An 11,389-nucleotide genomic window follows, 5' to 3' on the forward strand; every position below is an offset into this window, starting at 1 on the left:
TAAGTTGACACCGGAGACAATAGCAGGGATAAAGCCTGTGATCGAATTCATGATTAGACAGGGAATACTGAAGGAGATCGTGGGAAGTCCATGTAACTCCCCGATTATGGGTTTGCAGAAGCCTAGTGGGAAATACAGAATAGTGCAGGATCTTCGAAAGATTAATAATATCGTTGTTTCATGTTGTCCAGTGGTACCGAATCCATCAGTAATATTGTTTCAGATACCGTTCCAAGCTGAATGGTTCACAGTGATAGACTTGTGCCAGGCTTTCTTTTCAATCCCTTTAGATGAGGAAAGCCAGTATCTGTTTGCTTTTAAGCTGGAAAATCGCGTTTTAACATGGTGTCGTATTCCCCAGGGGTATACAGAAAGCCCATCGATTTTTAACCAGCTGCTGAAGAAAAATCTTGAAAGTCTAGTACTGCCCATGAATTCGGTTCTGGTCCAGTACATAGACGACCTTCTAGTGGCGTCAGAAACTGAGGAAGCTTGCAAAGTAGACACCATCACCTTACTAAATCACTTGGCCGAGAACGGACACAAGGTGTCTCCAAGTAAATTGCAGTATTGTCTGACCGAAGTGCAATACTTGGGCCATAGGATTGAAAAGGGAAAACGGAAGGTGTCTCCAGACAGAATAGAGGCGATCATGAAAATGAACGCGCCTAAAAAACAAAGAGAAGTCAGGATGTTTCTAGGCATGGTCGGTTATTGTCGGCAGTGGATAGCCAACTTTTCACTGAAGGCAAAACCTTTACAAAAACTGACGCACAAGGGGGTGAGTGATCCGGTACCATGGGACAAAGATTGTTTGATGGCATTTTTGCAGCTGAGGGAGGACTTGTGTCGTGCCCCGGCTTTGGGAATGCCTGATTACGAAAAACCATTCTTGCTTTACTGCTGCGAAAGGGAAGGTTGTGCTTTAGCAGTTTTGGCCCAGATACACGGAAATGCGCGTAGACCAGTTGCGTATTTTTCGGCTACATTAGATCCAGTAGCCGCAGCGTTGCCCGGATGTCTCAAATCCGTTGCTGCAACGGGTGTCAGCATTGAAAGATGTGAAAATGTGGTAATGGGACATCAGTTAGTGGTGTACGTACCGCATTCTGTGGAATTGTTAATGACCAGGACCAAGACTCAGCACTTGACGAATAGCAGGCTCACACGCTATGAGCAAGTCATATTGGCTGCTGAGAATGTGACCCTAAAGAGATGCTCTGTCTTGAATCCTGCTACTTTGATGCCACTTCCAAATGATATTGATGATGAAATCTGTACAGATCATGACTGCCTTGATGTGACTGAACTATGCACCAAACCAAGACCAGATATCGTAGATGAGCCATTGACTGACCCCGACGAAATATTCTTTGTTGATGGTTCATGCGTAAGAGACGATATCGGTCAGCTGAGAGCAGCATATGCAGTTTGTACAATTACCGGAGTGGTGGAAGCCGCCTGCCTGGAAGGAGTACATTCCGCTCAGGTAGCTGAAATCATTGCTTTGACCCGTGCTTGTTTGGCAGGCAACAAAATTCGAGTCACCATATACACCGATAGCCAGTATGGTTTCGGGGTAGTTCACGACTACGGGCAGTTGTGGTCTCAAAGAGGTTACATGACCTCCTCGGGTTCTCCTATTAGGAATGGAGAATTCGTGAGATTATTGTTAGAAGCATTACAAGGTCCAACAGCTATAGCGGTTGTCAAATGCGCCGCGCACACAAAGAATACAGATTTTGTGTCACAAGGAAACCGATACGCAGACGAAGTTGCACGTTATTGTGCGGAACAGGGGTATTCTCACACCAATGTAGAAGTGGGGGGAATACAGGAAAGAGCTGAGTTGACTATGTTGTTAGACACTGTAGACACGTGGGACGAATTGAAGTGTGTTCAGGAAAATGCACCAGATTTTGAGAAAAAGGCATGGGAAACAGCTGGTTGTACCAAAGGTGAGATGAATTTTTGGATTTCTGCAGATGGGAGAGCAGTCTTACCAAACGAACTTGTTAGTCCAATGGCAAGGAGATTGCATGGACCAGCACACATAGGTAGAGATGCTATGGTAAGAGTATTCAGACAAACGTGGTACAATCCGAAGTTTAGAGTAGCGGCAGAAGCAGTATGTCAGCGTTGTGCTATCTGTCAGCAACTAAACGTAGGAAAAAGAACACCAGTCACATTGAGTCACATAGGGAGGTCTGGGGGGCCTTTCAATAGAATGCAGCTGGATTTTATTGAAATGCCCAAGTGCAATCGACTCAGATACGTCTTAGTGATTGTCTGTATATTTTCCAGATGGGTTGAAGCTTACCCTACACGTAGGTGCGATACACTTACAGTAGCAAAATTGTTGCTTAGAGAGTTGATACCGAGGTTTGGGGTGCCATCCTCTTTGGAATCGGACAGAGGAACTCATTTCAACAGCGAAATAGTGAAAATGCTATGTTCAGCCTTAAGTATCGACCAGAAGCTCCACTGTAGTTATCGACCAGAAGCTTCGGGGATTGTAGAACAAATCAACAGCACAATAAAATCCAGACTCGCCAAAGTTTGTTCATCGACATCCCTGAGTTGGCCTGATGCACTTCCATTGGTCCTTATGAGCATACGTAGCACACCCGATAGAAGGACAGGTCTCTCTCCACACGAGGTGCTAATGGGGAGAGCTATGAGACTGCCATCGGTTCCGACTGCAGCATTGTTGAACATCACAGACGATTTGATCTTGGACTACTGCAAGGGACTATCTGATGCCATTCATTCTGTGTCCCTCCAGGTCCAGGCTGCAGAGGTTCCATCAGCACAAGACTTGTGCCATGACCTGTGTCCGGGGGACTGGGTCCTGGTGAAGAAGCATGTCAGGAAGAACTGTCTAGACGTGCGCTGGCGAGGACCGTTCCAAGTCATACTAGTTACGAACACTGCAGTAAAGTGTGGAGGCTTGCCCAACTGGATACACGCCTCACACACCCGAAGAGTTCCAGCACCTCTGGAAGAAACAGCTCCTCTCTCGGATGAAAATCCAACGGAAAGCGGAGAAGCCACAGAGAGGGAAAGTCAAGCTGTAGAGGTGATCGAAGAGGCTGAGCCTGTGTCGGAACAGGCTGACGACGGTCAGGACACCAGTGAGACCGAAGTTGCCTCAGAAGAAGAAAACAGCTGGGAGTTCGAGTCAGATACCGAACAAGCTGTAAGTGATCAAGAGACGAGTCCAAGAACAAGGAGCGGGAGGACAAGGAATGGAGAAGCTACTTGGCCGGAAAGAAGGAGAAGGTCAACCTTGAGAGCAAATCCAGAGAGCACCCTTGTCCCGATCTCTGAAGATTCGGAACTAGACGAAGAAGCTACGGATTCAGGCTCTGAGAGTCCGAGAAGATCAAGAAGGGTACGTGTGCCCTGCAGGAGGTACGCCACCCCTGAATGGACTTATCTAGCAGATGTCTTGGGGACAGAGATCTGGGAGAGTGAGAGAAGTGCAAGTGATCAATCTCGATCCAATTGTGGCAGTGGAGATATGGATGTTGACGCCTGGAATCGAGACTGAGGGGTTACTGACTTTCACACTTCCCGTTCCCCTTTACCTAAGTCGGATCAAAGATCTAGTGCTGAATCGATTAGAGTTTCCGACTTTTGGTCATCAAATACCAGCACAAGAAGAAAAGGTCATTCGTTTAGAACTATTGGAATATGTCATTAGAGCTGCAGGTACGAGAATCATTGTAGATGCATAAAGACTTTTTAAGCTATAAAGAAGAAGATAACCTAGCGCCGAGTGGAAAGAAGAATAAAATTAGGGATTACATTTAGAGGACGGAGAAGGGTTAGGGTTGTCTATTGCTGAAGATAAAGGACATTGTTGTGAAAAAGAGACTTTTGTTGGTTAAGAGTGCTTCACAGACTGAGAAAGCAAATACAGCAAACAAAGACCTGAAAAAGAAAACTTTCCTCGAAAAAGAAAGAGCTGCGCTGTTTTGATAACATGGAGAATGGCAACCCAAACCGAAAAGCCAAATGCATAATAGGTACACTAATAGCAGTAGTAATTTTTCTCATTATTACAGTAGTTACCACATCATACATGGTAGGACATACAAGCGTAAAAGAGACAACAGGTGTAAAGCCTGTAACGACTTTGAAACCTGCTCTTGTTGGGAAGAAGGAGGAGAGCAATGAAATCCGTGAAAAGGCGTTACTGGCAGAAGAAGCTCGTAGGTTACACGTAGACGAGTCGCAGGGAAATTTTAGATCAAACGCATATGCCAAGCTATTGTATGAGTATATTGATGCCATGGAGGCCAAAGATTGTTATGTTTGCATGCAATTGCCGGCTTCCGTAGATGAAGGCATCAGATATCATCATCTCCCACTGACATATGGGATAACATGTAGTTTATTGCTTAGTATATTTTATGGTAGAGAAGGGTTCGAGTATTACTTTTCAAATTATGATTCGGTACTGCCTGAAGTCCCGAATTATAAGCAAATGAATAAGTGGGACTATCACAAAAAGGAAGATAGACTAGCAAAATTCTTTCTTCCTTGGGATACATTAGATACTTCACATGCACGCAGAAACAATCTGACTTGCAAAGTGTCAGAGGTAGAGAAAAAATTCATTGGACAGGTAGATGACCGGTATAGGAGGCAGAAGATTCTAAAAATGTCAGGACAGTGGAAAACAGATTGGACGGAAGAAGAAAAAGCACACAAAAAGAAGGGTAGCAATGGTCCAATAGCTTTGGATAGAACGCAAAAAGGAAAGTTATGTTTAACTCGAAGCAAGACATATTATGAGAGTGTATTTGTAGGTGAAGTAAATTGCGAACATGCTTTTAGGTTGGAGTACTATACGAAAGATTTTATGAAAGGGATGCAAGCGATTCCTAATGTATATTTTGTATGTGGAAGAAATGCCTATGTAAAACTGCCTGACAATTGGTATGGTTCGTGTTATTTGGCAATTGTCTTCCCCAAAATATATCATGCAAAGGATTTAGAGATCATAGAAGGAAAGGCTTCGAAAAGAGCGAAAAGGGAAGTAGGAGATGCTGAAGTAGTTGGAGACATATTTGGAGCAATGTTTCCTCTTTTAGGTTTAATACTTAATGATGTTAAGATCAGGAGACTAGCTACAGTTGTGGATAGATTGTCTGCTAGTACTGCAAGGTCATTAATGCTAGTAGAAGGAGAGATGCAGTCGATTAGGGCAATGGTTCTTCAGAACCGTCTTGCTTTAGATGTTCTGCTAGCAAAAGAGGGCGGAGTTTGCAAGGCTTTGAAGATCCAGGAATGTTGTACTTACATTCCAGACAATTCAAAACCACTTGAGAAAGTCATACAGAACATTACAGAGATACATCAAGAAATCGAAGATTTGACAAAAGTAAATGTTTGGGAGAAAGTAGGTCATGGAATGGGAAAGGTTGGAAATTGGTTTGCCAATCTTGGTAAAAGCGTTATTTGGTACATATTGAAACCTGTTTTAATAATATTAATTTGCATAATCACATTGTTGGGTTTAGTGAGACTGTACAAATGGTATAGGTCAAACCGGTTACAAAGGTCCATGAGAGAGAAAGAAAGGAGATTAGCTGCTTTACAAGATCAACAGTATAAAAGTTTAAGAGCTCTCGAAACGATAAAAAGGGGGAATCTTGTAACTAGTTCTGTGTAAAGTGTCATTCAAATTGAAATTAGTGATGACCCCTAGAGGTCATCAAAGGGGGGAACTGAGAGAGCGCAATTTGAATGAAACATATATCCGTACCATATTTACAAGCATATCGCATAAAGTAAGAAGTTGTAACGTGAAGTAGCACTTGTAGCGTAAAGTTAGCAGATGTAACTTAGGTAATAGGAAATGTATTCGTATGTATTCTAGAATATGCATTAGAAAGACCGTATATATAGTGGTCTAATATAGAAACGTGTAAATGCTTAAAGAACAGTAGAACGGGCTAAACTGAATATACGTATGTAATCATTAGACGGAGAAAGCGGTACAATGTAAAGTGAAGAAATGTGCAGACTATATAGCACTGTGTAAGGAACGAGAGTATAACGTTGTATTTTATGTAACATGAATTCAAGTATAATCAATAGTTTGCTAATTCGATTATATATATAAGTGTGCTAAAAGTCATACTGTGTAGAAGAGTTTGTAGGAATTTTAGAATAGTGTGGTCATATGTGATTTTAACCTAACGGACCAAGGGTTCGCAAGAGTGTAGTCCACTGCATATAATTTAGTGGTCTCACAGGAAGAGGGGGATAGCTTTGATCTGTACGTGCGAGACAAGAGTCAAAGGTCTTGTTAAATTTAAAGTGACAATGCTGGACGAAGTTTATGGCCTAAGTGAGATAAGGGACGCTTGGAATTTGGGGTCTTGTTACGAAGTGACTGTTCACAGGACCAAACGAGGTTATAATCACAACGGTAATGAATGGAACTCTGTTGAGGTGATAGACTTTGCTCTGAAAGTGTCAACTGGAATGTCATGAGGTTACCAGCAAGATGACGAAGATGGCGCCTAAGAAGCAAGGTCAACTTAACGGACGACGCGAAGAGATGAAGCTATGGAAAAACCCAGAATGAGATCACGTGAAATGTGTACGTGGTGGGCGTCAAAGGGGCGTTCCACCCATACTGTGATTTTGTATTTAGGGACAGCACCCCGGGGAGAAGTTAGCGCAGATGGCCTGAGGAGTCAGAGAGAAAGAGCAGAGCGCAAGAGAGCAGTAGGCCGAGGACCCTTAGAGAGCGGATGGGTAGGCAAAAAGGGTACTGCTTCTCGAAATAGAATTCCATCAGAGACTAAGAGAGTTTGAACTTCTTTGGAAGTCAAACTGCTGACACCTTTTTAGGTAAAGAACTTGCGAAGTAGGGATGTCACCTAGCATAGAGTAGGGACAGATTTAACTTGTTTTTTTTCTTCTTTTAGATGACGCAACAGATCCACTTTGTGTCTATGCTATTCAATTTGTTGATTCTGGAATTGGTTTTAATCGTTTTCTTTTGTAGACTAAGATTCTTTAGGGAATTTATGTTCCTTTTAGTTCCTGTATATTTGTTGAATCTTATCCTGAGAGGATTGTATATGCAATTGACATTAATTTTATATTAAATTTTTAAACTTTATCAGTCGTAAGTGGTTCTTCAGAGTTGCGTCAGTTTATGGGGTTGATCTAACTTATGTGGGTTTGCCTTTTACTCAATGACAGTCAATAATCGATCCAAAATTGGATGAATGAGATAGGTATCTAGGTAATCAGAAAAGATATCAAAATCTCATTCCCCGCACATTGAGTCTGCATTATAAAAGTAACACAAACCTGTCAGGTTCAGAACTCTTTCTTCTAACCTTTAGGTGTGAAGATGTTTCATGGTTCCAGGTCTTGAGGGTTCTGGCCTGTCTGAGGTAGGGGCGTACCTTTCTGTTAGCCACGGTGCTGCTGACTACTCAACATCAGGGCAGACAGTGCCTTCCTGAAGGAGTCCCCGAGAGGAAAAAACCCCAAAGGGACAAAACTCTGATGGAAGTGGTGACTCCAGAATCCAGGCAACAGGACACAGCAAGGAGGATAGCCAGCAAGGCAACGACAGACCTGGGAAGAAGAGGAGTATTGTGGAAGATGGAACACACAGGAACGAAATACAAAACTGGAGCGAAGAATCACCAACAGAAGTGAATAGACACCAACAGGAGCGAAGAGACACTAACAGGAGCAAAGAGACACCAACAGGAGCGCAGAGACACCAACAGGAGCACAGAAACACCAGCAGGAGTGAAGAGTTTTGAAACACAAGGAAAATGAGAAATCTAGCCCCTTGTATACCCAAGGACAGCAAGTGAGCAAGAGCAACAAGCATTTGCAATGCAATAGGTCTCGTATTAGGAAAGTTAGAGCTATTGGTATTGTAAATGACACATTTTTTATTTAGGTTTTGTTTTTGAAAATAGCAAAATTAATAGCTTTGTCATTTACCATGCCAATAGTTATAACTTTCGCAAATGTGACACCTATAGCATTTGTAATGCAATATGTGTTGTATTTACGTGACTTACATGTATTGATATTACAAATTTACAAATAACAATGGATTTTAATTTTTTTAAATAATTAATACTTAAATAAAAGTTATTGTAATTTATAATGGCAATAGCTTAAACTTTTGTAAATAACATTTGTGAAGATTATGTTCAGTGTATTTTATTGTGACGAAAATCCAAGAACATATGTCAAATATTAACATCTTTTTGTTACATTTGTAATAAAGCTTGAAACATTGAGATAAGATATTTGAACCAGTTGTTGTTGAATGGTTGCACAGATTGGTGCTGTAGTGGAGCTCAGTGATGTTGTGGTGGTGCTGAGTGATGCTGTATGCTATGCTATGTTTTGTTTTGCTATCCTATGTTTTGTTTTGTTATGCTATGCTGTTTTGTTATGCTATGCTATGTTTTGTTATGCTGTGCTATGCTATGTTTTGCTATGCTATGCTATGTTTTGCTATGCTATGTTTTGTTATGCTATGCTATGCTTTTGTTATGCTATGCTATGTTTTGCTCTGCTATGCTTTGTTATGCTATGCTATGTTTTGTCATGCTATGTTTTGTTGTGTTGGTATGCTATGCTGTGCTTTGCTATGCTATTATGTTTAGTTGTGTTTTGTTATGCTATGTTTTGTTATGTTATGCTATGTTTTGTTCAGCCATGCTATGCTTTGTTTTGTTAAGCTATGCTGTTTAGTTGTGTTTTGTTATGATATGTTTTGTTATGTTATGCTATGTTTTGTTATGCTATGCTATATTTTGTTTTTGCTATCCTATGCTTTGTTTTGTTATGCTATGTTTAGTTTTGCTATCCTATGCTTTGTTTTGTTATGCCATGCTATGTTTTGTTGTGTTTTGTTATGCTATGCTATGTTTTGTTGTGTTGTGCTAGGCTATGCTTTGTTATGCTATGCTATGTTTTGTTATGCTATGCTATGTTTTGCTCTGCTATGCTTTGTTATGCTATGTTTTGTTATGCTATGCTATGCTATGCTTTGCTGTGTTTGGTATGCTATGCTGTGTTTTGCAATGCTATTATATGTTTTGTTATGTTTTGTTAAGCCATGCTATGTTTTGTTGTGTTTTGTTATGCTATGCTGTTTTGTTGTGTTTTGCTATGCTATGTGTTGTTGTGTTTTGTTATGCTATGTTTTGTTATGTTATGCTATGTTTTGTTATGCTATGCTTTGCTATGTTTTGTTATGCTATGCTATGCTTTGTTTTGTTATGCTTTGTTTTGTTATGGTATGCTATGTTTTTTTGTGTTTTGCTATGCTATGTTTTATTATGCTATGCTTTGTTTTGCTATGCTATGTTATGCTATGCTATGTTTTGTTATGCTACGTTTGTTGTGTTTTAATATGCTATGCTTTGTTTTGCTATGCTATGCTTTGTTTTGCTATGCTTTGTTTTGCTATGCTTTGTTTTGCTATGCTATGTTTTGTTATGCTATGTTTTGTTATGCTATACTTTATGCTATGTTTTTTTATGCTTTGCTTTGTTTTGTTATGCTATGTTTTGTGATGCTATGCTTTGTTGTGTTTTGTTATGCTTTGTTAGGCTATTTTTTGTTATGCTATGTTTTGTTATTTTTTGTTATGCTATTTTTTTTGTTTTGTTATGCTATGCTATGTTTTGCTATGCTATGCTATGTTTTGTTATGCTATGCTATGCTATGTTTTGTTATGCTATGTTTTGTTATGCTATGCTATGTTATGCTATGCTATCCTATCCTGGTGTGTGTGAGGTTGTTTGTTTGGGGTTGTGTGTGTGTGGGGTTGTGTGTGGGGGGTTCTGTGTGTGTGTGGGATTTTGCTATGTGGGGGATTTTGCGTGTGTGGGATTTTGCGTGTGTGCGCGGTATTGCATGTGTGTGGGGGGGTTGTGTGTGTGAGGGAGCAGTGTGTGTGGGAGCAGTGTGTGAGGGAGCAGTGTGTGTGGGGGCAGTGTGTGAGGGGGCAGTGAAAGGTTTTTGTACAGCACACCTTGATAGGATGCTCAGCAAAGGAGAGGAGCACGCACACAAAGGCTCCCCAGAATCCCCAGTTCCAACAGTAATCACAACCGCTCCTTCAGATATCACCAGGAAGTGATGGAAAGCTGTCAGATTGAATCTTCTTTATTGGCATAATTCTTTCGCGCATGAAGTTCTTGCCAGCCACCATGTTTCGTCTTGTGCGGTAATAACCAGATACTTCATCAGGGCTTCTGTAACCAGATAATCAGGCAATCGCCAAGTCAGTCCTCAACCCAGGGTATTGTTAAAAAAAGATTGGAACACGCTGACTGCTTAAACATCAGATACTGAGAAGAAGTTCCCTTGAGTAAGATATTCAATAAAACAACTTAAATAACAAATCAATTAGGACAATAAAGTTAAGAAAATTGTACACAATTTATTAATATTACAAAATATATTAAAAAACACAAGTGGGCAAGAGCACCACTGTACACAAATAAAACCAAATAAATTGGAGGAAAAAATTGTTAAAACGGTTTTTTGGCATACATGGAGATCAAAATCGACCAGCAGTATTGATACGAGGAAAGGGGAACAGACAACAGTACGACATCCAATTGTTACAGTACTAGGTGTACATTCGAACTCAATGTGATAACCATGTGCTGTGCACAGTTTTTATATTGTGTCAACACCGGTATCCGAGTCTAGGAATTGTACTTGAAAATTGCGTTGACGCGTTTCGGTGGTTGAAATGGTTTTGGACCACCTTTATCAAGACTCAATCTTTTGTCTGTCGTGTATCTGGGGTCAAGAACGATCACCCTTTAAATTCTTGTTTGGATAAACTCCCTGTACGTTCAGTTGTAGAAATGTGCGCTTAAGGATAAGTGAGGTGACATCAGTTTTCTTTCACACTTTTGTGTGTCTGACTTCGGTTTAAAAGTCCTGCAGATAAACGTGGTACGCTTGGCGATACTGCTTGTTAAAGAGCGTCTTTTTCTGTTTAAAAGAAGTGGAAACCAGGGGCGCTTTTGTCTTGTCCTCCCGGAGAAAAACAATTATTTCCCTATTCGGCCGAAGAGAACTGCCTGCTTCTCTGGTTTCAGTCCTTAAACATCAGTACAGGGAGTACAAAAAGGGCCAGTACAAAGGAGTGGCATCCAGTCTCAGTACATCGTCCAGGTGTGGCATAAACACCTAGTGTTGTCTTCTTTAACCATACAACTGGATTAAAGAATTACTTGATGACTGCCTGAATATTCTGTTACAAAAGCCCTCATGAACTAATGAGCAGCAAACAAACAGAAATACTGTTGTTCACCACTTAAGTCATTACACCCATCATTAGCAAATCAAGAACAAG

Source organism: Lissotriton vulgaris, chromosome 1_1 (genome assembly GCF_964263255.1).
Source record: "Lissotriton vulgaris chromosome 1_1, aLisVul1.2, whole genome shotgun sequence".
In the NCBI taxonomy this organism is placed as follows: Eukaryota; Metazoa; Chordata; class Amphibia; order Caudata; family Salamandridae; genus Lissotriton; species Lissotriton vulgaris.